Genomic DNA, 19065 nt, shown 5'->3' with positions numbered 1-19065 from the left:
CTCCAAAGACATTAAATGTTCATTTACAATGGAATGGCCACATCATTCTTAAAATGTGTCTGCTCCAAAGCTTTAGACTATCCCTACCTAGCTACTCAATACCAACTTTTTTTTTTTTTCATATAAACAGGAAGGTTAAGTTAATACAATGGTTGGATGGTTCATTTAAATGCAAATCAAGAAATTTAGAAATTAAAAGTAACCACAGTAGCGCTAACTGTCACAGTGCACAAAATACATGATTGCGGATTAGTCAATGCAGTCCTAGGTATGCTAGGCTACATCTGCATTAAACAGAACTAACAAAGCTGTTGGGATCTTAACCTCCAAATCTCCAGGTTACTGTGGAAAAAAAAAAAAAAAAAAGAAAGAAAACCTTATGATTAACACTGACTGACACCTGTTTATTTGACTAAATCCATCCCCAAGCCTGGGTTTCCCCAGTGGTCCTATGATTATCTTGGATCAGAAAGATCCCCTGGAGTAGGAAATGGTAACCCACTCCAGCATTCTCACCTGGAGAATCCCATGGATTGAGGAGCCTGGCAGGCTACAGCCCATGGAGTCGCTGTAGTGAATGAGAAAACACGGGTGCACCCACAGGTCCCCCAAGCCTGTCACTTTCTCCTAAAATGTAAACTAGTTGGGAATAGGGGGAAGAGGGACAAGGAGAATCCCTTGTACAGAATCACTGTCCTCCCATTCCAAAAAAAAATACCTAGCCTTGGTCAAACCTGAGAGCCAAAACATAATTAGAGTAAAAAGCTTCCATCCACAGCAGAGTACTGGATTACATAAACCATCATCCCAGTAATCCACTCATATACAAATACATTTTATACCATTTACATGATACACAGTACAAACTGGCACTCGGGTATAGAGTTAGAAGAAAAAGGACAGGGCTAGGTCTTTGTTTTATTTTAACATTGTAATATCATGATAATTTTATTACTGCTAAAGGTTATATAATTATTTTTAATCACAATAAAACATATCATCACTCTCATTTTCTTATCTTCTCTAGAGTATTGGAGGTAACAGGGAAACACAGGAAACACAGTGATTACCAAAAGCATTAAACAAAGGACAAAAGGTAAACCTAAAGAAACAATGGCTGATCCACTATTTAGCCACTCAGTCAAATATTTTACTGCCTTCTCTGTATAGACACTATTCGAGACCAAAAAAAATGTCTGTCTTCATGAAACTACACTATAGTAACAGCATAAATAAGTAAACAAAACAGTATCTGTGCTAGAAAGAAAATTAAGCAGGGTAATGGTAATGAAATTAGGTAGGATCCTTCCAGGATCTTTCCATCTGGATAACACTTGAGCTGAAAGTCAATAAAGAGCCAATCAAGTGAATTATTTGGGGGAGGAGCCTTGCACACAGAGGTAATCTCCCAGGCAGAATTTCCCAGGACTTAGAGAAAGAGGTGACCAGTGTACCTGGAGCATAGAGAAGAAGAGGTGAGAGATCAAATGAAGAGAAAAACAGAAACAAGCTCCAGAGCTGCTGAAGTAACTGCACTGTGGGCCAGATATCTGTGTCCATTTACTCAGCTTCCATTCCACAAGGTTGAGACCATTAACAATGCAAGTGTTTAAGAGAAAACTGCACTAAGCCCTCACAACAGATAACTGATTATGGATGCACAGGAAGTCCCTGTTTCCACAAGAAACTGGATGGTTTGAAAAACAAAGATGAAGCCAGCATCTGGCCTGGAAGCTCAAGAGAACAGAGAGACAAAAGGGAAAAGAGGGTTTTGTTTTACAACAATGGGACTAAAAGGCAGAGAAACTTCTCACCCAGCTGAGAAGCACAGAGGAGTAAGAGGACTGTACTTTTTCCAGAGAGCCAGGAGAAAAGATGCCCAAACTTGACTAGAGGAAGTTATCCAGACTGAGTGAGAAAGAACTGAGAAAACAAGAAAGAAGTGTCTCTAAAACTTGTAGCATATACCTTTGATGACTTGGTTATCACTTATTTGTCAATGACTGACCAATTACCACATCCTAGGTGCCAGGGACACAAAGACTAATCAGAAATCCCTACCAGATCATCACAGCAATCACAGCAATCAATTATTAAGTACAAAAGGAAAAATGTTCCTTTACAATAGAGCTATCTGGCAGACGCCACTTAATCACAAGTATTTAAACTTATGAGCATCACCACAAGCGGAACAACCTGACAATAGTTTTGATGCTGAGAAAGGTAAATCATCACATATGTACCGTTCTTGCCACAAGTGGTAACAATGAGACAAATCTCACTTGTCTGTAGACAAAAAAACTGTAGACATTCTCTACAATTGCCTTAAACTCTCCAAAAGTGTCAATGTCACAGAAAAAATAAAAAGACTGACAAAACCAAACAAACACAGTACAGATCTTTTACTGATTCTTGGATTTAAAAAAAGAAAAAAAAAAACTATGAAGGACATCACTGGGACAACTTGTCCCATATTCATATTAAATATGAATACGGATTGTACAGGACTTCAGTACTTCTAGGAATCTAGGCAAATTCTGAATCAGTAGGTCTAGGGTAATATTTAAGAGTCTGCATTTCTCACAAGTTCCCAGGGACGGCAGACATTGGCTCTTGGCTGCTGTTGCTGCTAAGCTGCTTTAGTCGTGTCCGACTCTGTGCGACCCCATGGACTGCAGCCCACCAGGCTCCTTGGTCCATGGGATTTTCCAGGCAAGAGTACTGGAGTGGGGTGCCACTGCCTTCTCCAAGAAGACATTAGAGATGATCTTAACTTAAAAATACAATTTTATACTTACTATTTATAATACTTGAGAAATCCTGAAAAGCACTCCCCCAAAGAAACACAAAGATAAAAGGTAAACCGCCCCCCCACCACCATAACCGTAAAGCCAGTGCCATCCTGGCCAGCAGCACTTGCCCAGTCTAAAGGCCTTCACACACACACTGCAGAGTTCAATTCCTCAAAACCCACAAGGCCAGAGCCAAGCATCTTCCTTATCTATTCCCCCTGTGGTTTTCCTCATCTCCACTGACCAAAGCTCTACCAAACTAGGCCCCTAGAAGGAGACTTTAGGCCCCTTTCCTCCTCTTCCTTCCCCTCCTTGCACCTCACTTTACTTACCCTCCCTGTTTTCAGGAATCTTCTCATTTCCAATCATTCTCCAGATAGCCCCAGACAGTTATCATCACCATGGAATCAACTTCCCTCTGAAAAAAACATAGGATTGCTTCCCCAACCAAAGACAGGATGAAGCTGAAACTCCAACAAACAAACCTTACTCACACTGATCTGTCAACCTCATCACCTGCCTGCACACCAAACTCTTCTCCAGGGAGTGCATGTCTCCAGACCTTTGTGCAACCCCGATCCGCTGCTCAGGGCAGACCTTCAAATTTTTCCATGTTCCTTCAAGGCTCACACAGATGTCCTCTGCTTCTAAGAGCTGTTCCCTCTTTTCTGGTTCTCCTATCATTTTACAAGCATCTCTTACAGCACTTATCAAGCAGTATGTCCATCTCCCATAAAGCTGACAGCTGCTTTGAGCACAGGGACCATGCCTTTTTTGAGCATGGTAACTTTCATCTAACAACATTCTATAAATGATTAACTGAATTGGCTTAACTGTTTTAAGATTTCACCTAGTAACACTGACACATGTGGCAAGAACTAAAAACTCTCTCTCTCCTGTAATACTTTAGCAGAACAGGTACAGATTGCTAATTCTTACCTATCAGTGATATTACCAAAGTTAATGTCATTAATTTGTAAACTTCTTGAGTTTAGCAATGGTGACTTAGACTCTTTTTTTCTTTTGGGCACACCACACAGCCTGTGTGACCCTACAGCCTGTAGGATCTTAGTTCCCCTAAGAAGGATCAAACCTGTGCCCCCTGCAGTGGAAGTACAGAGCCTTAACCACTGGACAGCCAAGTAAGTACCACTTACACATTCTTAACATCTTCCCTAGCACCTGCTTTTAAAGTCAGGCTTAATAAATGCACTGTATTTAACTGAACCCTTCCTTGAAACTGAGATACAGCAAATATAGCCTTAGACCCTAACTCAATAAAGATACCTCGAAAATACCACCTCTTCCACTGGTCTTAATGACTCCAAAGAAGTTTAAATTTCTCTCAAGGGTTGCCATATTCCATTTCCTTGAATTTTTTCCTTTCCTCCCAAGGGATCAAGCTCACATTTCACTTTCCCACTTCTGTGCAAAATGACAGGTTTCTAAAGATACACTTCTAAGTCAGTCCAGAGCTTTTCTGAGAACATGATGACCCCAGGCCCATGGAAGCAAGAAAACGATAACAGATGATTATAAGAAACCTTTGCCAATTTAGAGATCCCCAGGAACAGAAAATCCCCATGAACACTGACTCATCAGTAATAGTAACTTACCCTTTCAGTTCTGCCTTACTCCGTGCACTATCATTTTTCATAAACCATGATTAACAGTCTAGATTAATACTGAAATATTTAACATAATGAAATATTCAACATATGACAAGGGAATAGTTAACAATGCATCTTTGCTTGGAAACAAAGCATCGATGCTGCACAAGGCAAATGGACTATTAGCAAAGGCTCCTTCCTATCGTTCATGTAACTTGAAATGGGCCTCTGTGAATGCGTTTTTTAAGTTATGACCACACTTTCAGTTTCAAGAACAGCCTGCACTCTACCTGGCTAATAAACCAGTACAAGATTATGTAATCTGGTAATTAACCAGGCTTCCAACTTACTCCTCTATTTATAATGTCTAATACTAACAAAATAAACCAGAGCAATAAAACATTTTCAAAATACAACTGATGATCCACTTGTTTATGACAGTAATTTAACAACGAAATCTCAGAACAAGAGAAAGAAATCCACAGCTCAACATAATAAAGTAGAAGAGCCAAAATGAAGTAATCGACAAAAGAACTACTCTTTAAATTAGCAATTAAGGAATAACATCAGTTGTTTAACACTAAGATTAAATTGGATTAAATTATTTCATCACAAAAATTTAACACAAAAGAGAAAAAAATGTAACAAAAATGTTACATTTTCTTCTTCAGTATAGCTCTGGAAGTCCTTTTTCAAAAACTCTTACAGATGAAAATAACTTCCACAATATAATTCCCTCTCTTCTTTTACTACAATGGGAACACTGAATAGACAAGAAATTTTAAAATCTAATCACACTACTCATACAATACTTGTTCCAAACGATCAAATCTTTGCTACAAATATTCAGAAAAACACTCAAAGTTGCCTTCCTAGCTGTATTTGCCTTAAATGCACTACTCCAAACTTGCAGCCAGTGAAAAAGCACAAATTAAATCCCAATCAAAAGGGGGCTTGATAGATGACAGTCCATCAACAAGCAAACAGAAATGCATGCTCATTTCAAGCTCCATTAGAAATGGGGTAGGGGGTATGTGGCACATATTAGAAAGAAAAATAAACTAAAGGGGAAAATAATGAACATTTGGAAGCTCCAACAGAGAAAGGGCAATGCTGAAGTTTTATTCTGAAGCACGGTTATTTCTGCACACTCTGAACTTTCAATAATGGACAAATTTAGTATAGTGCTCTTGCAAGTGAGCAAAAACAGCATGAAACAGGGTAAATCAAGCCAGATTGTTCACCTCACTACCCTGTTCAGCCCATTCAACCCAGGCCCACAACATGAGGGCTGAGTCAATCATCACAATGCACATGAAACAAAAAACATTCGCACCATCTCAAAGCAAGCACACTGGCACCTGGGCAAATTTCAGTAACTGTAGCTTTGTAAGACTCTCTACAATGCCTGGTGTATTTAACTTTTTTCTTAAGAGAAACAGAAGGTACTAATAAGACTTAAATCCTCCAACACATAAAGTATAACCAAAATTGCTTCAAGACTTCTAAGGATGCAGCTTCACAGTCACTCAAGAGAAAAAAAAAAACTTAATTGGGCTGGGAAAGCATAAAGGATAATCGATTTCACATTTTTCACTATTTATTTATATAGAAGGTCAAAGTTGCAAAATACATATTTTTTAATTAGTTTACTTTTACCTGTTTTTCTTTTTTATATGCAGTAAAATTCACTTCAGTTTCCTATTCCACAACTTTTGAAAAACTCAAGAGTTGCATAATCACCTCCAAAATCAAGAGACAGAACAGTTAAAAGAATTTGTTTTATTTTCACAACAACACACGCATTCAACTAAACCACAGAAGATAAATGTACAAAAAATTATTTACCTCAAGATCAAATTTGGCATCAACTTACTGCAAAATTACAATGAACAAAGATGTGGTACTGGCATAAAATACCACATAAAGACATAAGAGATCAACAGAACAAAATGAAGAACCCAGAAACAAACCCTCTGATAGGCATATGATTTTCAATAAGGATGTCAAGACTATTCAGAGGAAAGGACAGTCTTTTCAAGAAGTAGGGCTGAGAAAACAGGATAGCCACATGTAAAACAATGAAGTTAGACTCTTACCTTCTATGGTATTCAATAATTAACTCAAAATGGATCAAACACCTGAATGTAAGAGCTAAAACTATAAAACTTTAGAAAAGAATCACAGGGCAAAAGTTTTATGACACTTGATTTGGTAATGTTTTCTTGGATATTACATCAAAGACACAAGTAACAATAGGAAAAAAAAAAAACTGGACTTCATCAAAATAAAAACTGGTATATCAAAGGACACTACCAAGAGTGAAAAGGCAATCCAGACAACAAAAGAAAATAACTGCAAAACATACGTGTGATAAGAGATTAATATCCAGAATATATAGAGAACTAAAACTCAACAACCAAAAAAAAACCAAAACTCAATGATGTGTGAAAGACCAAACATTTCTCCAGAGATGATATACAAATGGCCAATAAACCCATGAAAAGATACTCAGTATCACTAATCATTTGGGGAATGAACATCAAAACTATGATAACCATCTCACATTCATTATGATGGCTACTATCAAAACAACAAAAGAAAACAGGGGAAAAAATGTGTTGGTAAAGATATGGAGAAAAATTAGAACTTCCATGCCCTACTGGTTGGAATGCAAAATGGTACAGCCACTGTGGAAAACAGTATGGCAGTACCTCAAAAAGTTAAAAATAAACTTACCATATAATCCAGCAATTCCACTTCTGGGTATATACCCAAAAGAACTGAAAGCAACGTCTCAGATATTTGAACACATGTTCAGAACAGTATACTATTCACAGTAGAACTATCCAAATGTTCATTAAAAACTGAATGGATAAGCTAACTGAAATATATATAAAGTAATGTTGCTGTTGTCCTCAATAAGACAAATATATGATTCCACTTATATGAGGTACTTAGAATGGGCAAATTGATAAACAAATAAAGTAGAAAAGAGGTTACCAGGAACTGGGGAGAGAGCAGGATGGGAAGTTGCTGCTAAATAAGTAAAGATCCTGTTCAATGATGGAAAAGTTCTGAAAATGGATGGGGATGATGTAAACGCACTTAATGCTCAAAAACAGTGAAATGGTAAACTTTACATTACGTATGTTTAATAATTTCAGATTTAAAAAAAAAAAAAAAAAACATTCTTTTAAGAGTAGCAAATCTTTCCCTGGGGAATTCCACTCCCAAGAAGTTTCCCTGAAGATGTCAGGACAGGGAGAAGATTCAGCTGCAAATTAAAGCAGCTCTAGAAGCAAACTAAATGTCCAACAGAGGACTGATTAAAAAAGTTATGTTGGAACAGTAGGGGATCATTAACATGCTATGTTAACACTGTGAGATTAACATAATTCATTAATTTTAACAATTTCATCAATACATATTTCACATCTTTAAGTCTCTAAACTTTGGATGTGTTCTAAAATTGATGGTAGTTCCTAGTGTATTTAGTAGTGTTTATTTCTTGTGTGTGGGCTCAGTCATGTCCAAGTCCCTTCGACCCTACGGGCTGTAGCCTGCCAGGCTCCTCTGTCCATGGGATTTTCTAGGCAAGAATACTGCAGTGGGGTGCCATTTCCTACCCCAGGGGAATCTTCCCAACCCATGGATAGAATCCACATCTCCTGCGGCTCCTGTATTGGCAGGAGGATTCTTTACCACTGAGCCACCTGGGAAGCCCTTGTTTTTTCTCAGAGGTACATAAAATAAAGGTTAATCTTAATGCAATTAATAGGGGAAATGTTCGAGTATGATAAATGGACAAGCGCAAATAAAGTAAAAATCTATTTTTTATAAAAGTTAGAGTAAATACACTCTTAGAAAAAATATCAGAGGATGTACACCAAAATGTTAACAGTGTTTATCTCTAGGTGATTTCATTTTAAAAATCATTATTCAGAAGGCACACTTCAGATTTAATTAAAATTAAACTTTGTAATTGAAAAAAAAAAAATGAGTGGTGGTTTTATTTAAAAAACTGGATGTAGGGACTTTCTCGGCAGTCCAGTGGCTAAGACTCCATGCTCCCAATGCAGGGAGCTAGGTTTGATCCCTGGTCAGGGAATGTGCCATATGCCACAACTAAAGATCCTGTGTGCCACAACTAAGGCCAGGCATAGTCAAATAAATAAAAATAAAATGTTTTAAGAAAAAAAAAAAACTGGATGTAAAGCCAAGCTTCCTCCACCCCCATATCAATCTGGCAAATCCTATATAGAGCATAAGTGTATCTACAAGTATTAGACATGAGTCAGGCATCACAAAAAACTGAAAAATGCAAAAGAATGTGGTGGCCTTGAAGGAACTCATCACATAGCAAAAGAATTAATGGTCCACAAGAGCCTTTAGGAAGGTAAATAAGCAACTCAGTGCTATGTAAATAACAGCACTCCATAACTAAAATAATAAATTAGCATTTTATCACATCAGACCTTAAAAATAAATATCCTTTATGAAAGTGAAAGTCACTCAGTCCTCTCCAACTCTTTGCAAACCCATGGACTGTAGCCTGCCAGGCCCCTTTGTCCACAGAATTCTCCAGGCTAGAATACTGGAGTGGGTAGCTGTTCCCTTCTCCAGAGGATCTTCCAACCCAGGGATCGAACCCAGGTCTCCCGGACTGCAGACAGATTCTTTACCATCTAAGCCACTAAGGAAGCCCAAATACCCTTTTTAAGTTCATCACATTCGTTACATAGATGACAAAGTTCAAACTCTCCAGCTGAGATTCATTAAGATTAAAAACCCCTAAAAGCAGTTGACTTCCCCGGTGGCTCAGACAGTGAAGCGTCTGCCTACAATGCGGGAGACCCGGGTTCGATCCCTGGGTTGGGAAGATCCCCTGGAGAAGGAAATGGCAACCCACTCCAGTATCCTTGCCTGGAAAATTCCATGGACAGAGGAACCTGGTAGGTTACAGTCCATGGGGTCGCATAGAGCTCACAGGAGCATTATCCACAGTGGCCAAAATGTAGAGGCAACCCAAGTGTTCATCAACAGATGACTGGATAATGGAGTATTACTCAATCCTCAAAAAGAAGGATATACTGACAACATTTGTAAAACTTGAAAGCATTATGCTAAGTTAAACAAGCCAGGTATTAATACAGTCAAATTCAGAGAGACAGAAAGTACAATGGCGGTTGCCAGTGGGCCAGGGGGAGAGGAAATGGAAAACTATTGTTTAACGGTTATGGAGCTTCAGTTTAGGACAATGAAAATTTTCCGGGATAGGGACAGTGACAGTGGTTACACAACAAAGGGAATGTACTTAATGCCACTGAAGTATATACATAAAGATAACTTAAATGGTACATCTTGTTATATGTATTTTTAAAAGATGAGAATGTCATAATCAGGTGAAAATTTTAGAATTTCCAGTATATTAAAGATCATTTTCAACAACAATGATCAATGTCTCAACAGAAGAGGCATATCAATCAGATGGATAGCATTTGTGTCAGAGAAGGACAGAGCATTCCAGAACAAATGCCTGGCAGATGCAGAGACATATAGCAAAAATTCTTATTAGAAGATAAGGCTGAAAAATAAATTAGGGCCAGGACTTAAAAGGTGTTGAATGCCAATCTAAAATTCTGACTAGTGCAGCAATAAGGCAGCAGTGTATCTCCCCAAAAGATTAATAAGTATAGCTTATATGTAAAAGACTGAATGGTGGAGGGAAAGACAGAAACTCAATTAACTTTAGCAGACACTTACAGAGCAACAATAATGTTCCAAATTCTCAGATTATAAAAACTGAAGGGAAAGGAGGAGTGGGTAGTGACTGCAAAGGAATTTCTAGAGTACTAGTAATTTTCTTTTTCTTGATCTGGATGGTGGATATGGTGGTGTTCACTCAATTCATTAAGCAGTACTCCTATAATTTAAACGCTTTTCTATATGTATGCTATACTTTAACTTGTTTTATTACAAATAAAAAACAACTGATCAGTTCCGTTCAGTTGCTCAGCCGTGTCCAACCCTTTGAGACCCCATGAACCACAGCACGTCAGGCCTCCCTGTCCATCACCAACTCCCGGAGTTTACTCAAACTCATGTCCATCGAGTCGGTGATGCCATCCAGCCATCTCATCCTCTGTCATCCCCTTCTCCTCCCGCCCTCAATCTTTCCCACCATCAGGGTCTTTTCTAATGAGTCAGCTCTTCGCACCAGGTGGCCAAAGTATTGGAGTTTCAGCTTCAGCATCAGTCCTTCCAATGAACACCCAGGACTGATCTCCTTTAGGATGGACTGGTTGGATCTCCTGGCAGTCCAAGGGACTCTCAAGAGTCTTCTCCAACACCATAGTTCAAAAGCATCAATTCTTCCGCGCTCAGCTTTCTTTCCAACTCTCACACCCATACATGACTACTGGAAAAACCATAGCCTTGACTAGACGGACCTTTGTTGGCAAAGTAATGTCTCTGCTTTTTAATATGCTGTCTAGATTGGTCATAACTTTCCTTCCAAGGAGTAAGTGTCTTTTAATTTCATGGCTTCAATCACCATCTGCAGTGATTTTGGAGCCCAAAAAAATAAAGTCAGCCATTGTTTCCACTGTCTCCCCATCTATTTGCCATGAGGTGATGGGACCATATGCCATGATCTTAGTCTTCTGAATGTTGAGCTTTAAGCCAACTTTTTCACTCTCCTCTTTCACTTTAGTCAAGAGGCTCTTTAGAAAAATGTATATACATAAATTATAGAAATTATATAAATTTCTAAATATAAATTATATAAAATGTAATTATGTTTTATATAAATATATTAAAATATACATAAATTATAAAACAATTTATCCAGAGAACTACAAGCAGTTTTGATAGTTCAAAAATTAATCTAAACTAGAGTGGAAGCAGAGAGAAGGGAAAGCAAGAATTTATAAGAGGAAGAAAAGATGGAAAGGATTTCATCTGGTTACAGCTGAGTGGAAAGGAATAAGAATGAAATGAGGATAGTTCTCATTCACCCAAAATATCAACTTGGTAATCAAGGCCCTCCATAATCTGACTGTTGCTCATCTGTCATAGTTCCACCCACAAGCCAGATTCCATAAAAAAAAGACTCCTTCCTCCTCCATTCAATGGGCATCTAATGTTTTCTCTATTCTCCAGGCCAGGTACCACACCAAAGACCAAGGCTCACTTTTTAACAGAAAAGACAAACAGGGATATCAATAACAAGGTACAAGAGATCTTGTACAATAACAAAGTGGAAGAGATCTGCTACCAAAAAGTAAAGTGCTAGCTTGAAGTCTTGTTAATAGGACTAAGAGCTCATCATAAAAATGATGGAATACAAAGAGGGAGGAGGTTCATCACTGAGCAAACAATACAACAGTAACATAATCCTAGACCCCATGTCCAATTCATATTTCATATGTTAAGCCTATCTCATTTCTCCAAAATACAGCTCCCTTTATCTCACCATTCTCAGTCCCACCATCTTCCTAGCTCAACTCCCTACTTCCATTTGTACACAATACAAGCCCTGTAAGCACTAGCAGGAGTGATCTTAAAAAGGAAATCAGATCATGAAACTCCCTACAACGGTTTCTTACAACTCTTAGAAGAAAATTCAAACATGTGATCTGGAGTTTCCTGGCAATTTCATGTGAGGCCTTCCCCCCACTCTAAAAGAACTTAAAGCTACACAAGTGTTCTCTTAGGTCTCTCAACACATGGAGTTCTTTTCCTGTCTCAGGACCTTCAGGGAAGCAGGGATCCCTGTTCCCTCTGCCCAGATCTTCATCAGCAAACAAACCACAACAACCAGGTCTGTCTATCCTGTATCACACTGTCCCTTTCTCAAAGAAATACCAGGACTCTGCCAGTTACTGCGCATCTCCACATCTGGTTTAGGTCTAAAAAAGAAAAAGGTATCTCATTTTGGTCCTCGAGTTTGAGAAGCCTCTTGGCTTCTCAAGCCAAGCAGTTCTCTGGTGCACAAGTGACCCTATGGATCAAGTGAGACTTTCGAATTCAAGAGAGAAGCTTCCACTTTAGCATCAGTGTTGGATTTTTAACCTAAGTTTGATGACAGGAAGACTATGCAGAGAAGTGATTCTCAACTTAGAGGAAGAGGGCACCCCTGATCTCTAAGTCACTGTATGGAATGAGATGTTGATAATGAAAGGAGGGTGACATCCCATCAATGATGTAAGGCTTTCGAGATACGCTGGATAGAATCCTCAATAAGAGTGTATAGAACAACAAGTAAAACAAAAACCCAGACTGAGAAACAAGAACCAAAAGTAAAAGGAAAACCAGGAGAGATTTACCTCACAATTCCATAAACTCCTTTACCCTTTGATGCTTCCTCCCAACCAAACCCTACTCCTGTTTCATCCAGTTCAAAAGCTGCCGTCTCCTGGAAGCATTCTAGTCTTATCCAAACAAAACTTATTAGCCCCCCCTTTTCATGTCTCCACCAGTTTTTATCATTATTATTACGTAAGACTGACCATTCACAAGCTTCTTATCAATACTATTATGGGAGTAAATGTCAACATTCTTGTACTACACCTGGGGTGTGTGTGTGTCTTTCCTATTACACTGTGAGGTCTTGGGGTTAGAGACCATTTCTTATTCAATTGTGGGCGCTTAAAGTGGCTAAAAAATATTTAACTTAGTAAAAGTCAAAGAGAGTAAATAATCGGGCAGAGGCTCTGGATTAACTTCTCAACCCGTTCCTCTTCTAAAACAAAATAACATCCTAATTAACTTGATTTATAAATTCATCCTTTCCTAAATTAACATACACCTGTAGTGTCTTTAAAAATCACTGCTAAAGAAAATACCCTCTCATCGAAATGCCTATCTTGTTGCAACAATACCATGATGTAATCATTTCCTTTACCGTAAACAAGAAAAGTCCTTAACTTGGTTGGAGACTTAACACATCTTACTTTTTTAACATATCTTACTCCATTCTAAACTACCGTGAGTTCTGTCCAAAACATACACACACACAGACAAAACGTTACGAAGACGTAAGGATACATTAAGAGGATGTGAGTCCTGGATCTGAGCCAACTGCCGCCCGCATTATTGGGAAGCCATTCCTGCCAAGCCAAGGTTAGGCATTCAGTCAACATTTTTTTCCAACAAGTGTTTCACACACGCACACTCCTTTAAAAGTTAACAAAAAGAGATTCCAACGCCACTCGTGAAAACTAGGACTAATCAGAATTAAGTACTTCCAATTAACCAGCACAGTAAGTCAGAGTAATTTCAAAACAAAGGTTAACTCGGTGCACGCCAGAAGTCCACACACGGGTGTGGCGCCCATTCCCAGTCAGGCTGTGTCAGGGAAAGGGTCACCCACTTTCACATTCGCTCGGGCCGGGGCTGCGGGCTCAGCCCCTGTCGCGTCCACCTGACCTGGAAGTTTCGGTGGTGGGGGAGGGGTGCGACCACAGAAACCACAAACCACACGTACTTCAGAGGAAAACTCAACTCCCGGAACCACCCGCACCTCGAGTAACGCGCAGACTCTTCCCCACAAGCAAGGCGGGCGCGGGGACTCAGCGCGGGTCCGGCGCGCGCACCGAGCCCACTTGAACAAAGTTTAGACACCGGGAAAAACTTTCCAGAGAGGAAGCGCCGCGGTAGCGCGGGGTCCGCCAGTCGCTCCGCTCCAGCCGCCGCGGCCCCTCAACTTCCCGAAGGCCAGGAAGCGCCGGCCCCGCCCGCCGGGCCAGGGCCCAGGCCGGGGGCCCCGCCGGGGAAGCGGGCCGAAGGCCGCACCAGCGCCGGCCTGAAGCCGGATTCCGGGGGAGGTCGCTGAGGTGACCGCGCCCGGCCCGCCCACTCGAGGAGCCCCTCGGACGGTTGGGGAGCCCGCACCCGCACGAAAACAATTACCTGCGGCGAGCTGGGCGAGCGCTGGAAGATTCCAGAGGCCAGAAGCCGACGGGACGCCGCTTTGTCTCCCCCAGTCCTGTACCGAGGAGGAAATGAGCCGCCCGGCGCCCCCGCCCCCGGCCCGCCCCCCGCCCGCGGCCCCCGCCCCGCGGCCCGAGCCCCGCCCGCCCTTCCCAGCACCTCCCTCCGGCGCGCTCTTCCCAGCGCCTCCCGCTGCCGCCCAGCTTTCCCAGTTCTCCCTTTGGGGGTGAGTCCTCGACCAAAAAGGCTGGCAATGCCAGACCCGGACCCCTAAAAGGACCTCTTGCTCTCCGGCCTTCACCTCTGAGTTACTTCATCCCAGGCTACTAGTAACCAAAGATGGGAGTGACACCCCTCCCACCCCTGAGAGGAAGGAGGAACGCTCACTCCTGGAACAGCCCGCGAGCGGGGGAGAGCAGGTGAGTCACCGCTCTGCGCACAGGTGAGTCTCCGGGCGCGGCCGGCTCAGGCCCCTCCCCCTCGCTGGTGCCCCGGGGACCGGGCGAGGCAACGCAGAACCCGGGGCAAGCTCCTCTGAGGAGTGCCACAGGTGTTCCTCAATGACCGGCTTCCTGAAAAAAGTGCTCTAGCCCCCGCTCCTAGTTTCACAGCAAGAGAAACTGAGGCCTCATAGGTTGAGGCGAAGTGCAACTAGAATCCGACTCTAGGGACCTCATAATGTGCGATGGAAGCCCTCCGAGAAATTACCTAATCCATCTGTCACTTGACAGATGGGGTAACCGAGAGCTCTCCTGATGGAGGACAAGAGTCTTGTCACAGCGGTGTCCCCTCTTAAGATTGCCCCCAACGCAGGCACACACACACACAAATTTGAAGGACCTGGCATCTGTCCCTATCCCTCTGGCCACTTAGGGAATTTTATTCCCTGCCTTCCTTTCTTAACTTCCTGGTGAATGTTCCCCCCAAAAAACTACAAGATAAACAAAATACATATTCACTATCAGCCTGGTATAGAAAACACTAATGACGTTTTTTTCTCCATCATGGGATGGTGAAAACGGTTGATTTCAGTACTGGCCTATACATCCAAAATAATGCAAGACAACAATACCCACAGAGCACTGAACAAGGTGCTAGGGAGACCTGCCTTCAACATGTTTACCCTTTACTACTTATATCTCCGTTTCTCAGGAAATGCAAACTCCTGGAGGACTGCAGCTGTGTTCCCGTACAGCACCCAGCACAATACTCATCCCCTAGGCAGTTAATGTCTGTGGGTGAATGTGCCCGCTGTAATTCAAAGCACTATGGATTTGTGCTAGTTGGGAGTTGCTGACAAAAGGCAGTAGGACCATGAAGGGAGAGAACAACCTTCAGGAGACAGACCTTAACAAGGCCATTTTTGTCCAGCCACATCTCATTCTATGTCTAACTTCAGAACCTTTGCTCCTATGGCCTCCTCTGCCTGGAGTGGCTATGGCTTCCCTCCCCCTCCCCCACTATACTTAGCTACCTTAGAACATAGTATTCAATCAATAAATATTTGAACTAACAAGAGATAGAGTTAAAGGATTATGTTTCATAACTTTTTATATTCATCACTTTACTGAAGTACCAGTTACTTAGTTTGCAAGGTCCCATGTTCAAAAATTGCTAACAATTTCAAGATCCCAACATTGGAGCATTAAACCAAGCATTGGGCTTCCCAGGTGGCACAGTGGTAAAGAATCTGCCTGCCAATTCAGGAGACACAAGAAATGCGGGTTTGATCCCTGAGTTGGGAAGATCTGCTGGAGGAGGAAATGGCAACCCACTCCAGGATTCTTGCCTGGAAAATTACATGGACATCGCTTCTTGGCCTTTTGGCTAAGATCAAGTGAAAATTACACGGACAGAGGAGCCTGGTAGGTTACAGTCCATGGAGTCTCAAAGAGCTGGACACAACTGAGCGCACGCACACACAAACACACACACACACACAAGAAGCCTTCCTAAGCATAGGGCCCTGGTATAGATTGAATGTTTGTTTCCCCTCTCCCCCAAATTTACGTTGAAAACCTAATGCCCTTGGTGATGGTATTAGGAGATGGGGCCTCTGTACGTGATTAGGTCATGAGGGCAGAGCCCCCATGAATGGGATTTGTACCCTAATAGAAGAGGCCCCAGAGATCTCCCTTGCCCCTTCTGCCATGGGAGAACAGAGCTTTGACTATGAATCAGGAAGACAGCTCTCCCTACAACATGATGATGCTAATATCTTGATCTTGGACTTTCCAGTCTCTGGAACTGTGACAGATAAATTTCTGTTACTTATAAGCTACTCATTCTGTGGCATTTTGTTATAGCAGCCCCAAAAGACTAAGACAGGTCCTAAAGATGAAAGTGTGGATTTGTTTGAGGAAAAGAAGGATCAGGTGACAGAAAAGGAATATGATAAGAGACTTGCAGTGTTCCCTGTAAGCTATGGTGAGTCACTTCCTGACCCCTGAGAAACCATGACACGCTCACTAGGGGCAACTTGAGCATTCATTAAGTCCAAGGCACCTGCTATGTGATGGAGCAACAGCAATGAAAAGAACTGACTTTAAAACTGAGATAAAATTGAGATCTGTGTTCTCACAAAATTTGAAATGTAATAGAAGAGACAGGTATTAAAACAAGTAAATTACCAAAAAAAAAAAAAGGTCAAGTGTGAAAATAGGGTAGAGCAACAAGTAGATTTAGGGGGAAATTAACCTAATCTGGTGCTTCCAGGTGGTGTTAGCAGTAAAGAACCCCCCCTGCCAATGCAAGAAATGTAAGAGATGCAGGTTCAATCCAACCTACATCTCTTGGAAATGAGTCCAAGATGGCAGATAGAAGGACATGCACTCATCTTCTCCTGCGAGAACTCCAAAATTACAACTTGCTGCTGAACAACCATCAACAGGAGAATGGTGGATCCCACCAAAAAAAGACACCCCCTGTCCAAGGGCAAAGGAGAAGCCCCAGCAAGACTGTAGGAGGGGTGAAATCGTGTTTAGAATCAAAACGCCTACCTGCCAGAGATGCTCGGAGGGCGCAAACAAAAGCTTATGCGTACCAGGAGACCCCACAGAGACTGAGGCAGACCTGCCTTTGAGTGTTTGAGTGTCTCCTGAGGAGGTATGGGTCTGTAGTGCCCTGTCACAGGGGCAGGGACTCTGGATGCAACAGGCCTGGGTGTAGCATAAGCCCTCTTGGAGGAGGTCGCCATTAACCCCACCATAGAGCCCCAGAAATTACACAGGACTGTGGAAACAGAATCTTGGAGGGCTGAAACAAAACCTTGTGCATACCACAACCCAGGAGAAAAGAGCAGTGACCCCACAAGAGACTGAAACAAACTTGCCTGTGAGTGTCCAGGAGTCTCCGGCGGAGGTGTGGGTCAGCGGTGGCCTGCTGCAGGGTCTGGGGCACTGAGTGCGTCTATGGGTGCACAGACCTTTTAAAGTAGGTCGCCATTATCTTTTTTTTTTCTTTCGCATTTGTTTGACTCCGCAAAAATCAGAAGGCACTAACGGACAGCCAACCCATCCCCATGGTGCCCTGAGTGAAGACAAGTCAGTTTGGATATATGATGGACTAAAATCCCACTACTTAAAGCTCCAAGCAGTGAGAGGAACAGCCATCAAAAGTCGCCATTATCTTCATGACAGGTCAAACAACAGAGGGAACACAGCCCTGCCCATCAACAGCAACTTGGATTAAAGATTTACTGAGCATGGCCCCGCCCATCAGAATAAGACCCAGTTTCCCATAGATAGTCAGTCTATCCCATCAGGAAGCTTCCATAAGCCTCTTATCCTTATCCATCAGAGGGCAGACAGAATGAAAAGCACAGTCACACAAAACTAGCCAAATTGATAACATGGACCACAGTCTTATCTAACTCAATGAAACTATGAGCCACGACTTGTAGAGCCACCCAAGATGGATGGGCCATGGTAGAGAGTTCTGGCAAAATGTGGTCCGCTGGAGAAAGGAATAGCAAACCACTTCAGTATTCTTGCCTTGAGAACCCCGTGAACAGTACGAAAAGGCAAAAAGATAGGACACGGAAAGATGAACTCCCCAGGTCGGTAGGTGCCCAATATGCTACTGTAGAAGAGTGGGGAAATAACTCCAGAAAGAATGAAGAAACAGCCAAAGAGAAAACAATGCCCAGTTGTGGATGTGACTGGTGATGGAAGTAAAGTCCAATGCTGTAAAGAACAATATTGCATAAGAACCTGGAATGTTAGGTCCTTGAATCAAGGTAAATTGGAAGTGATCAAACAGAAGATAGCAAGAGTGAACATTGAAATTTTAGGAATCAGTGAACTAGAATAGACTGGAGGGCAAATTTAATTCAGATGACCATTATATCTACTACTGTGGGCAAGAATCCCTTAGAAGAAATGGAGTAGCCCTCATAGTCAACAAAAAAGTCTGAAACGCAGTACTTGGGAGTCAGTCTCAAAAACGACAGAATGATCCTTCTGATCGTTTCCAAGGCAAACCATTCACTATCACAGTAATCCAAGTCTATGCCCCAACCACAAATGCCGAAGAAGCTCAGGTTGAACAGTTCTACGAAGACCTACAAGACCTTCTAGAACTAACACCCAAAAAAGATGTCCTTTTCATCATAGGGGACTAGAATGCAAAAGTAGGAAGTCAAGAGATTCCTGGAGTAACAGGCAAGTTGGTCTTGGAGTAAAAATTGAAGCAGGGCAAAGGCTAGCAGTTTTGCCAAGAGAAGGCAC

General features: G+C 41.8%; 1 protein-coding gene and 1 non-coding gene across 4 annotated transcripts in view; both read right to left on the bottom strand.

The window, feature by feature from the left end:
* CTNNA1 (catenin alpha 1) overlaps window positions 1-14445 on the bottom strand; it is a 171328-nt gene extending 156883 nt beyond the window's left edge. The window contains exon 1 of one of the 3 annotated variants that reach the window (XM_043912890.1): window positions 14318-14445. The gene's annotated coding sequence lies outside the window, so the exon portion shown is untranslated. The other 2 variants (XM_043912891.1, XM_043912892.1) reach the window with 2 other exon arrangements.
* Window positions 14446-17803: 3358 nt separating this feature from the next.
* On the bottom strand, window positions 17804-17951 carry LOC122701179. The gene has a single exon (XR_006343014.1). It is a non-coding gene; the product is annotated as a small nucleolar RNA SNORA79 (small nucleolar RNA).
* Window positions 17952-19065: the final 1114 nt, after the last annotated feature.

The sequence above is a fragment of the Cervus elaphus genome, chromosome 9, assembly GCF_910594005.1.
Source record: "Cervus elaphus chromosome 9, mCerEla1.1, whole genome shotgun sequence".
NCBI lineage: Eukaryota > Metazoa > Chordata > Mammalia > Artiodactyla > Cervidae > Cervus > Cervus elaphus.
The sequence above is the reverse complement of the archived record's forward strand: the minus strand, read 5'-3'. Positions and strand labels throughout refer to the sequence as shown.